The sequence below is a fragment of the Ranitomeya imitator genome, chromosome 6 (genome assembly GCF_032444005.1).
Source record: "Ranitomeya imitator isolate aRanImi1 chromosome 6, aRanImi1.pri, whole genome shotgun sequence".
NCBI lineage: Eukaryota > Metazoa > Chordata > Amphibia > Anura > Dendrobatidae > Ranitomeya > Ranitomeya imitator.
Window position 1 is genome coordinate 318,642,929 of NC_091287.1, and position 12,637 is coordinate 318,655,565.

A 12,637-nucleotide genomic window follows, 5' to 3' on the forward strand; every position below is an offset into this window, starting at 1 on the left:
AGTGGTGTGGTCAGTGGAGGCCTAGTGGAAGGAGTGACCGCAGACAGGCATCGAAGGCCTAAAATAATAACACATGGCTGTAGGCAATTTTAAATTGGTTACAGGGGTACACGGGCAGCAGTGGTGTGGTCAGTGGAGGCCTAGTGGAAGGAGTGACCACAGACAGGCATCGAAGGCCTAACGTAACAAAAATGTCAATACAATGGTATTGTCAGTGGCAGGCATTGAAGGATGTCAGTGCATAGACTAAACATTGGTGGAGCTGTGAGATAATTTTGCAAGTGGTAGAGCACTGTTTGAGCTGGGGTGGGGGGAAACTGTCTTGTGGCCGGCGGTACAGGCCCAGGGCCCCTCATATTACAACGGTGTGTCTGACGTTGGGTGCGCACCACCACCGCCAGAGACACTTTATTGTACTAGGAGGGACCCAGTGGCAGTGCCGTGGACCAAAAGCGGGCTCACCCACCTCTTCAGACAAACTGCACTCTCACGGGTGCTGTCGCCAAGTGTCGATACCACGGCCCCGTGTGGGGAGTTTGGCCATTTAGTGAGGTGTAAACATGTCGTATGCTGGACAATCAGGTGCAGAAAATTACGAGATTGGAAAAGGCATTCAGAATAGTCCACAGGCAAGACCTTTTCATAGGAAAGCTAGGTGTCAGCCGGGCAAGGTGGGGCAAAAGATTTCGAAATCCAGTTGTGGTTCATTTTAATGAAGGTTAGATCATCTACATTTTGGGTAGCCAGACGAGTCCTTTTTTCTGTTAGTATTGAACCTGCAGCACTGAATACTCTTTCTGATAGGACACTAGCTGCCGGGCAAGCAAGCTCCTGCAATGCATATTCTGCCAATTCTGGCCAGGTGTCTAATTTTGATGCCCAGTAATCAAATGGGAATGACGGTTGAGGGAGAACATCGATAAGGGATGAAAAATAGTTTGCAACCATACTGGACAAATGTTGTCTCCTGTCACTTTGAATTGATGCTGCAGTACCTGTCCTGTCTGCGGTCATAGCAAAATCACTCCACAACCTGGTCAGAAAACCCCTCTGGCCAACGCCACTTCTGATTTCTGCCCCTCTAACTCCTCTGGTCTGCTGGCCCCTGCAGCTCGTGTGAGAACGATCACGGACGCTGTGTGCAGGGAATGCCAGAAGCAAACGGTCAACAAGAGTTGATTGTTTGGTTGCTAATATTAGTTCCAAGTTCTCATGTGGCATTATATTTTGCAATTTGCCTTTATAGCGAGGATCAAGGAGGCAGGCCAACCAGTAATCGTCATCGTTCATCATTCTAGTTATGCGTGTGTCCCTTTTGAGGATACGTAAGGCATAATCCGCCATGTGGGCCAAAGTTCCAGTTCTCAAATCTGCGGTTGTGCTTGGTTGAGGGGCAGTTTCAGGCAAATCCACGTCACTTGTGTCCCTCAAAAAACCAGAACCCGGCCTTGCCGCGCCACCAATTTCCAGTGGCCCCGGAAAAGCTTCCTCATTAAAAATATAATCATCCCCATCATCCTCCTCCTCGTCCTCCTCCTCCTCTTCGCCCGCTAACTCGTCCTGTACACTGCCCTGGCCAGACAATGGCTGACTGTCATCAAGGCTTTCCTCTTCCTCAGCTGCAGACGCCTGATCCTTTATGTGCGTCAAACTTTGCATCAGCAGACGCATTAGGGGGATGCTCATGCTTATTATGGCGTTGTCTGCACTAACCAGCCGTGTGCATTCCTCAAAACACTGAAGGACTTGGCACATGTCTTGAATCTTCGACCACTGCACACCTGACAACTCCATGTCTGCCATCCTACTGCCTGCCCGTGTATGTGTATCCTCCCACAAAAACATAACAGCCCGCCTCTGTTCACACAGTCTCTGAAGCATGTGCAGTGTTGAGTTCCACCTTGTTGCAACGTCTATGATTAGGCGATGCTGGGGAAGGTTCAAAGAACGCTGATAGGTCTGCATACGGCTGGAGTGTACGGGCGAACGGCGGATATGTGAGCAAAGTCCACGCACTTTGAGGAGCAGGTCGGATAACCCCGGATAACTTTTCAGGAAGCACTGCACCACCAGGTTCAAGGTGTGAGCCAGGCAAGGAATGTGTTTCAGTTGGGAAAGGGAGATGGCAGCCATGAAATTCCTTCCGTTATCACTCACTACCTTGCCTGCCTCAAGATCTACAGTGCCCAGCCACGACTGCGTTTCTTTCTGCAAGAACTCGGACAGAACTTCCGCGGTGTGTCTGTTGTCGCCCAAACACTTCATAGCCAATACAGCCTGCTGACGTTTGCCATTAGCTGCCCCATAATGGGAGACCTGGTGTGCAACAGTGGCAGCTGCGGATGGAGTGGTTGTGCGACTGCGGTCTGTGGACGAGCTCTCGCTTCTGCAGGAGGACGAAGAGGAGGAGGAGGGGGTGCGAACGGCTACAGCCAATTGTTTCCTAGACCGTGGGCTAGGCAGAACTGTCCCAAACTTGCTGTCCCCTGTGGACCCTGCATCCACCACATTTACCCAGTGTGCCGTGATGGACACGTAACGTCCCTGGCCATGCCTACTGGTCCATGCATCTGTTGTCAGGTGCACCTTTGTGCTCACAGATTGCCTGAGTGCATGGACGATGCGCTCTTTAACATGCTGGTGGAGGGCTGGGATGGCTTTTCTGGAAAAAAAGTGTCGACTGGGTAGCTCGTAGCGTGGTACAGCGTAGTCCATCAGGGCTTTAAAAGCTTCGCTTTCAACTAACCGGTAGGGCATCATCTCTAACGAGATTAGTCTAGCTATGTGTGCGTTCAAACCCTGTGTACGCGGATGCGAGGCTAAGTACTTCCTTTTTCTAACCATAGTCTCATGTAGGGTGAGCTGGACTGGAGAGCTGGAGATCGTGGAACTAGCGGGGGTGCCGGTGGACATGGCAGACTGAGAGACGGTGGGAGATGGTATTGTTGCCACCGGTGCCCTAGATGCAGTGTTTCCTACTACGAAACTGGTGATTCCCTGACCCTGACTGCTTTGGCCTGGCAAAGAAACCTGCACAGATACTGCAGGTGGTGCGGAAAATGGTGGCCCTACACTGCCGGAAGGGATGTTGCGTTGCTGACTAGCTTCATTGGCCGAGGGTGCTACAACCTTAAGGGACGTTTGGTAGTTAGTCCAGGCTTGCAAATGCATGGTGGTTAAATGTCTATGCATGCAACTTGTATTGAGACTTTTCAGATTCTGTCCTCTGCTTAAGGTAGTTGAACATTTTTGACAGATGACTTTGCACTGATCAATTGGATGTTGTTTAAAAAAATGCCAGACTGCACTCTTTCTAGCATCGGATACCTTTTCAGGCATTGCAGACTGAGCTTTAACCGGATGGCCACGCTGTCCTCCAACAGGTTTTGGCTTTGCCACGCGTTTTGGGCAAGATACGGGCCCGGCAGATGGAACCTGTTGCGATGTTGATGCCTGCTGCGGCCCCTCCTCCTCCGCTTCAGAACTGCTGCCGCCTGCACCCTGTTCCCCCAATGGCTGCCAATCGGGGTCAAGAACTGGGTCATCTATTACCTCTTCTTGTAGCTCGTGTGCAACTTTGTCTGTGTCACCGTGTCGGTCGGTGGTATAGCGTTCGTGATGGGGCAACATAGTCTCATCAGGGTCTGATTCTTGATCAGCACCCTGCGAGGGCAATGTTGTGGTCTGAGTCAAAGGACCAGCATAGTAGTCTGGCTGTGGCTGTGCATCAGTGCACTCCATGTCAGATTCAACTTGTAATGGGCATGGACTGTTAACTGCTTCACTTTCTAAGCCAGGGACGGTATGTGTAAAGAGCTCCATGGAGTAACCCGTTGTGTCGCCTGCTGCATTCTTCTCTGTTGTTGTTTTTGCTGAAGAGGACAAGGAAGCGACTTGTCCCTGACCGTGAACATCCACTAACGACGCGCTGCTTTGACATTTACCAGTTTCACGAGAGGAGGCAAAAGAGCTAGAGGCTGAGTCAGCAAGATAAGCCAAAACTTGCTCTTGCTGCTCCGGCTTTAAAAGCGGTTTTCCTACTCCCAGAAAAGGGAGCGTTCGAGGCCTTGTGTAGCCAGACGATGAACCTGGCTCCACAGCTCCAGACTTAGGTGCTATATTTTTTTTCCCACGACCAGCTGATGCTCCACCACTACCACTACCCTCATTACCAGCTGACAATGAACGCCCCCGGCCACGACCTCTTCCACCATACTTCCTCATTGTTTTTAAAACGTAAACAAACTAACGGTATTTGTTGCTGTCACACAAATTACACGGTGAGCTATAACTTCAGTATGATTTAGCTACCCCTTTACAGGTGAGTGAGACCACAACGAAAATCAGGCACAATGTTACACACTCTGTTGTTGGTGGCAACAAATGAGAGAGATGCCACACACGCAGGACTGTCACTGAAGCACAAATGTAAATATTAATCTCCCACTGATTTGATTTTTTTTTTTTTTTTTAAGGGAGACTTTAGGAAAAAAAAATAATAGAATAAAATGATTTTTTGAGGAAGAATTTAGAAACCAAATAAAATAAAATGATTTTTTCAGGGATAATTTAGAAAACAAATAAAACAAAAAAAGGCTTTCTATTGCCCACTGAGTGAGAGATGACGCACACAGGAGTCAGGAGTGGCACACAAGCCCAGAGGCCAATATTTATCTCCCACTTTTTTTTTTTTGTTCCAGGGAAAATTTATAAACCCAATAAAAAAAAATAATAAATAGGCTTTCTATGGCCCACTGAGTGAGTGATGATGCACACAGGAGTCAGGAGTGGCACACAAGCCCTGAGGCCAATATTTTTCTCCCACTGATTGATGTAGTGATTTTTTCAGGTAGATTTTAGAACCAAAATCAAGCAAAAAAATAAATAGGCTTTCTATGGCCCACTGAGTGAGAGATGACACAGACAGGGATGGCACTCTAGCAGAAATGTCAATCTTAATCTCCCACAAAAAAAAAAAAAAAAAAAAAAAAAACAGGGAGTGTCCTTCAATTACTATCTCCCTGCAGTAATCTCAGCCAGGTATGGCAGGCAGCAATAAGGAGTGGACTGATGCACAAATTAAATAAAAAGTGTGTACAAACCAAAAAGATAGCTGTGCAGAAAGGAAGGAACAAGAGGATTTATGCTTTGAAAAAAGCAGTTGGTTTGCACAGCGGCGTACACACAGCAATGCAGCTATCAGGGAGCCTTCTAGGGCAGCCCAATGAGCTACAGCGCTGAGGGAAAAAAAAAAAAAAAATGTAGCTTCCACTGTCCCTGCACACCGAAGGTGGTGTTGGGCAGTGGAAATCGCTACAGCACAAGCGGTTTGGTGGTTAATGGACCCTGCCTAACGCTATCCCTGCTTCTGACGAAGCGGCAGCAACCTCTCCCTATGCTCAGATCAGCAGCAGTAACATGGCGGTCGGCGGGAACGCCCCTTTATAGCCCCTGTGACGCCGCAGACAGCAAGCCAATCACTGCAATGCCCTTCTCTAAGATGGTGGGGACCAGGACCTATGTCATCACGCTGCCCACACTCTGCGTTTACCTTCATTGGCTGAGAAATGGCGCTTTTCGCGTCACTGAAACGCGACTTTGGCGCGAAAGTCGCGTACCGCATGGCCGACCCCGCACAGGGGTCGGATCGGGTTTCATGAAACCCGCCTTTGCCAAAAGTCGGCGACTTTTGAAAATGAACGACCCGTTTCGCTCAACCCTAGTTACTACTACTATTTGGGGCCACAAAGAAGACCACTATTACTATGTGTGGGTAGTAATATTGTAAGAGATATAAAAGATAGAACTTACTGTATAGAGGCAGCAATGGATGGAGGTAGTATTGAGTGGCAAATATAATAGTCATTGTGGCAATAATATGTTGGCTTTTTTTGTAGTGATGCTTTTGGTAATTTTGCTCTTTGTATAGTGACTATGGTATATAGTACATCACTCTGTTGTTGATTTGATAATTTAGCATTTTGGGTTCCACTTTTAATTTTGCCAAAAACCGTGTATTGTCTAAAACCACTTCTAATTAACAGCTAATTTAGTGTTAAATTGAAAAATGAAAGTTTTTTTTGCTCTTCTAGATCATTGCTTTCCAAACTCCCGTCCTCACAACTCACCAACAGATCATGTTTGCAGGATTTCCTTAGTATTGCACAGGCAAGAGAACCTGTGGCAACTTTTTATGCCTTGATAATAATTCCATCATCTGTGCAATACTAATGGAATAGTGGAAACATGACCTGTTTTGATGTACAGGGTGGGCCATATATATGGATACACCTAAATAAAATGGGAATGGTTGGTGATATCAACTTCCTGTTTGTAGCACATTAGTATATGGGAGGAGGAAATCTTTTCAAGATGGGTGGTAACCATGGCAGCCTTTTTGAAGTCGGCCATTTTGGATCCAGCTTTATTTTTGCAATGGGAAGAGGGTCATGTGACACATCAAACTTATTGAGAATTTCACAGGAAAAACAATGGTGTGCTTGGTTTTAACGTAACTTTTATTTCATGAGTTAGTTACAAGTTTCTCTTTGTGCACAGCCATTGACATGTTGCAGAGGTTAACACGTGAGGAGCAGATAGAAATTGTGTTGATGTCTGGTGAACGCAGTACCAGGGTCAATGCAGCAGATTTCACTGCAAGACACGCTACGCAAGAAAACTATCACCATTCCCACTTGATTTAGGTGTATCCATATAAATGGCCCCCCCAAAAAAGCATTTGCCTTGTCACTGAGCATAATGTTCTGTGTAAACTGAAGGTCCAGTTCCAATTTTTATTTTGAGCATTCTGTAAATTCAGGGCACCAATCTGGCATCAGTCAAACATTCCTTCGGTGGATATTAGCTACTCACAAATGGCAACCTTACAAAATCCAGCTGCTGCAGCATCTCAACGAGGATGACCCAAATCGGCAGGATGGGCAAAACAAAAATTTGAATAAGATCCTCAGTTTACACAAAACATTATGTTCAGTGATGAGGCAAACTTTTTTGGGGGGCTATTTATATGGATACACCTAAATCAAATGGGAATGGTGACAATTTTCTTGCGTAGGGTGTCTTGCATTGAAACCTGCTGTAATGACCCAGGTACTGGGTTCACCAGATATCAACAAAATTTCTATTGGCTCCTCACATGTTAAACTCTGCAACATGCCAATGGCTGTAAGAAAAGAGAAACTTCTAAATAACTCATGAAAGAATGAAGATACGTTAAAACCAAGTACACCATTGTTTTTCTTGTGAAATTCTCAATAAGTTTGATGTCACATTACCATCTTCCCATTGAAAAATAAAGTTGGATCCAAAATGGCCACCATGGTCACCACCCATCTTGAAAAGTTTTCCGCCCCCCACATACTAATGTACCTCAAACAGGAAGTTGATATCATTAACCATTCCCATTTTATTTAGGTGCATCCATATACATGGCCCAACCTATAGTTATGACTGGAGTTTGGGAAACCCTGCTCTAGGTCATTTCCACACTGAAGCATATAATATCCCATCTGCTGGAAGAGGTTTGGTACATGCACTTGAATGTAAGGGCTCCTTTTCACTTGTGAGAAATACGTGCGAGTCTCGCATGTTAAAACCAAGCTCTGGCGCCAGCACTTCAGAGCGGGGCGTGCGGCTGCATAGCAATACATGGAGCTGCACGCTCCACTCTGAAGTGCCGGTGCCAGAGCTTGGTTTTAACATGTGAGACTTGCACGTATTTCTCGCAAGTGAAAAGGAGCCCTTAGAAGAAGAATCTTAGAGGTGCATATCTGTATGTTAAAAAATATATTTTTATACCACTTGTGTTTTATTGTCCAATTTGTGAATCACTGTTTTATTGAACAGGCTTATCTGTTTTCCCTAAAATATGTATCTTTCCAAGATTTTATTAAAATGGGTGTCAGGAAAGTTGGCCAAATATTCTATAATACCCAAAATAATAAACTCAGCAGGTACTCACCCAGCATGAATCCAAAGATGGTTCCCAGCCGCTTCTCCAGTCTTGATGCTTTGGCTGCGTAGGAGAAATCTCTGAGTACTGAACTCAGTGACAGACTAGAGTGGTGACACATGCCTCTGACATGACAGCGCCACTGAAACAAAAACACCGGGAGGGAAGCAGTGGCGGAGAACCTGCTGAGTTTGTTACTTTAGGTATTTTACTAAAGTTTGGGGCCCACTTTCCTAAAAGTGGACAAACCCTTTAGGTGCATCGCTTTATCAGTAAGTGGCTCATTTGATGTAAATAAACAGATTTTAATTATATGTTTTATTTTTGTTTAAATATTTTCTTTTTTATATTAAGGTCATTTTTTAGAAGCAGATTTAATTTTATTTCAAGAAAATACACCTCATTCCATTAATCGTACTTATGCTAGTTGTATCTTGTCTTTAATTCTAAGTGAGGCAGAAATTAGGACAGCTGACGTCCTAATGTCTGCAACAGGTTTGGCAAGGCTGGTATCAGCAACATCAGTGCCACATGATACTTTAATACGCTCAAATTCACTTAATGTCAAAGTGATGTGACTGATGCAGAACTGAAGTGCACTTGCTGGAGTATTTCTGGCCAAATAAAGTCATCTGGTGCCAATTTTTAAATCTTTGCACAATGCTCTTTGTTTACTTTGCCTTTCCAACACATGGAAGCACCTACATAAGAATGCAATTAATATACAAAGATAGGAGCCTGAAAACACAATTTATAAATATGAGAGAAAAAGAGGGTCTACATATAGTTATATGTAGTAATATTTGGTTTACTAGCTTCTATTGTTTTCTGTGATCTTCCATGTACTATAGACAGCTCTATCATGACTGATTTTTATGATATTTGACATATTTTGAAAGGTAGCCATATAGTAATGTACTGCAGGATGCTGCTAACCCCCATGATCAAAAAGTGGAGATAGCACAGGTGCATTATATGATAAAGCAACCAGTCACACGCCTACCAAACATGGGGAGGGGGTGACTAGTATTCTAACTGCACACAGATAAGGCTTTTACAGAGCGTGGGCCAAGCATACTTGTAGTACACCATCCTGGCTTATAGCCTATTAGTGATGCCCATACTGTTAGATTAGGTGGGCTGCCCAGCACTATATAAGAGCAACCCTCAGGGACAGGCATCTCAATTCCCTTAAACAATTAAACGCGGCCTGGCTATACCTTGTAAAAAATAAAAAACTACATGAGGTATGGGTTGCTCTCAAATTCTTAACCCGCGTCAAGGGTCCTTATGTCTTATGAGTCCCTACACTAAAATTAAAATCAATTCGCTGAGCATGGACATCAAATCCAATAAAACAAAATAGAAAAAATGTAGCCACACTTTCCAACACCTTATGTAAATAAACAGAAAAATTGGATGAAGATTTATGTGGTGAGTGCCGTGAATGTATTTTTTCTCGTGAAGGATTTTGTTGCATCTCTCTGAATTACACAGAGCATCACCTATTTTTAATGAAGAGGCCTGTGAATATTGCCTTATATATCTGACATAGTAGTGCCCGCCCTTTTTTTTTCCTGGTGGCGACTAGGGTTGAGCGAAATGGGTCGGCCAGATTCAGAAGTCGCCGACTTTTGGCAAAGTCGGGTTTCATGAAACCTGACCCCTGTGTGGGGTCGGCCATGAGGTCGGCGATCTTCTGATCTGGAATCGGAATTCCGATACCGAGTTCCGATATGTTTAAGATATCGGGAATCGGTATCGGAATTCATATTTAAGTGTAAAATAAAGAATAAAAATAAAAAAATATTGATATACTCACCCTCGGACGCGCCCTGGTTCTCACCGGCAGCCTTCCTTCCTAAGAATGAGCGCCTGAAGGGCCTTCGATGACGTCGCGGCTTTTGATTGGTCGCGTAAGCGGTCACGCGACCAATCACAAGCCGCGACGTCATTTAAGGTCCTTCAGGTGCTAATTCTTAGGAAGGAAGCATCCGAGGGCGCGTCCGAGGGCGAGTATATTCCTAATAGGTATATACTCACCCTCGGACGTGCCCTGGTTCTAACCCGCAGCCTTCCTTCCTAAGAATCAGCGCCTGAAGGACCTTAGATGACGTCTCGGCTTGTGATTGGTCGCGTGACGCCCATGTGACCACTCACGCGACCAATCACAAGCCGTGACGTCATCGAAGGTCCTTCAGGCGCTCATTCTAGGAAGGAAGGCTGCCGGTGAGAACCAGGGCGCGTCCGAGGGTAAGTATATCAATATTTTTTATTTTGATTCTTTTTTTTACACTTAAATATGGATCCCAGGGCCTGAAGGAGAGTTTCCTCTCCTTCAGACCCTGGGAACCATTAGAAAGTTGAAACCCAATGCACTGCATTGGGTTTCATGTTTCGGCCGACCCGAACCTCGACTTTTCTATAGGATCGGCCGATTTCACTCCACCCGACTTTTGAAAAAGTCAGGTTTCGTGAAAACCGACCCGATCCTATAAAAAGAAAAGTCGCTCAACCCTAGTGGCGACCTATATATGTTGCACTTACAAGGCTTATTGAGGCAACTGATCTGCTATATTTATTGGGAAGCTCTTTTTATTTGATCTGATTTCCAGTCATGTCTTAGCTGTTAAACTTCTTTCCAACATTCAGCAGCAGTCTCACTTCTGAGAACTTCTTAAGATGAAGATACACTAGATCCCTTCTGGAGCTTCCTCCTACTATGCTGAAATGTATGTTAAAAATAGATTAAGGCCGGGATCACACATGCGAGAAATACGTCTAAGTCTCGCATGGTAATACCCGGCATTGCCGCCGTCACTCAGGAACGGAGCGTTGGCCGCATAGCAATACATGCAGCCGACGCTCCGCTCCTAAGTGACGGTGGGAATGCCGGGTATTACCATGCGAGACTCGGACGTATTTCTCGCATGTGTGATCCCGGCCTAAGGTTAATAGTCTTCAAGAGGTTTTCCCATTGCCTCAAATTGTTTTAAAGTACTTTTTTTAAAAATAAAACATTTCTTTATGTATTTATATTAAACATAATGAGCAGTTTGTAAGATAAAAAATATAAACAGCCATATTCCTCACCTCTCCGGTTAGAAGATAATAGAGGTCTCCAGCACTACTACATCTACTTGGCATGCTGAAAACTGGCATGATTTGGGCATTCAGCATGTCATGCAGCAGAGAAGATGAGCTATGCGTGCTTGCGCAGCTCAGTGCCTCACAGTGACGAGGAAAAAAATGAGAAGGGTTCATATCCAATGAACTCCGTTCACCTCACGGGTTTTCAAGGACATGGCTGTGTAAAAATCGGATGGCACTCTCATGGCAATGTTTTTATCACACCTATTGACTTGCACTGGCAAGTATCGTCCGAATTACGAGGACAATCACAGCATGCTACAATTATTTTCTCATTCCGAGCTGAGCTGAGAATAAAATCGCAGATGAGCAGGGACTCATATATTAACACTGGTCAGAGTGCAATCCAATTTTTTATCGCTGATGACAATGAGCCAATACAATGTAAATCTATGAAGCATCAGAATGAGGTTACCTATGCTTGCATTGTTAAAGAGACTTCTGGCTCATACATAATGTTGGAATAATACTAATTATTATAAACACTGCATCAACTACTATTTACTACTGTTTAATAGTGCATGACTTTCTGTCTCCAGCAATAGTGTTAAAATGCCAGTAAAGCACTGTTTTCTAAAAAGAATCATGCATTTCCTGTTCACTCAGTGGGTGCATAGCTGGAGCACATTTTACTTTCACTTTGCAAGCTGACTGACAGGATACTAAAATCCTAAAGCTATAAAAAGTACCGGTTGTAAGCTATGTTAACTTTGTTTCTGAATAAATATACACTGCTCAAAAAAATAAAGGGAACACTAAAATCCCACATCCTAGATATCACTGAATGAAATATTCCAGTTGTAATTCTTTATTCATTACACAGTGGAATGTGTTGAGAACAATAAAAACTAAAAATTATCAACGTAAATCACAACTAATATCCCATGGAGGTCGGGAGTTGGAATGATGCTCAAAATCAAAGTGGAAAATGAAGTTACAGGCTGATCCAACATCAGTGGTAATGCCTCAAGACAAGGAAATGATGCTCAGTAGTGTGTGTGGCCTCCACGTGCCTATATGACCTCCCTACAACACCTGGGCATGCTCCTGATGAGGCGGCGGATGGCCTTCTGAGGAATCTCCTCCCAGACCTGGATTAAAGCATCCGTCAACTCCTGGACAGTCTGTGGTGCAACGTGACTTTGGTGGATGGTGCGAGACATGATGTCCCAGATGTGTTCAATCGGATTCAGGTCTGGGGGAACGTGCAGGCCAGTCCATAGCTTCAATGCCTTCATCTTGCAGGAACTGCTGACACACTCCAGCCACATGAGGTCTGGCATTGTCCTGCATTAGGAGGAACCCAGGGCCAACTGCACCAGCATATGGTACCTAATTGCAGTCAGGCTACCTCTGGCAAGCATATGGAGGGCTGTGCAGAGGGTTTGTGCAGACACATGCACATTTGTGGCCTGCTGGAGGTCATTTTGCAGGGCTCTGGCAGTGCTCCTCCTGTTCCATCTTGCACAAAGGCTGAGGTAGCAGTCCTGCTGCTGGGTTGCTGCCCTCCTATGG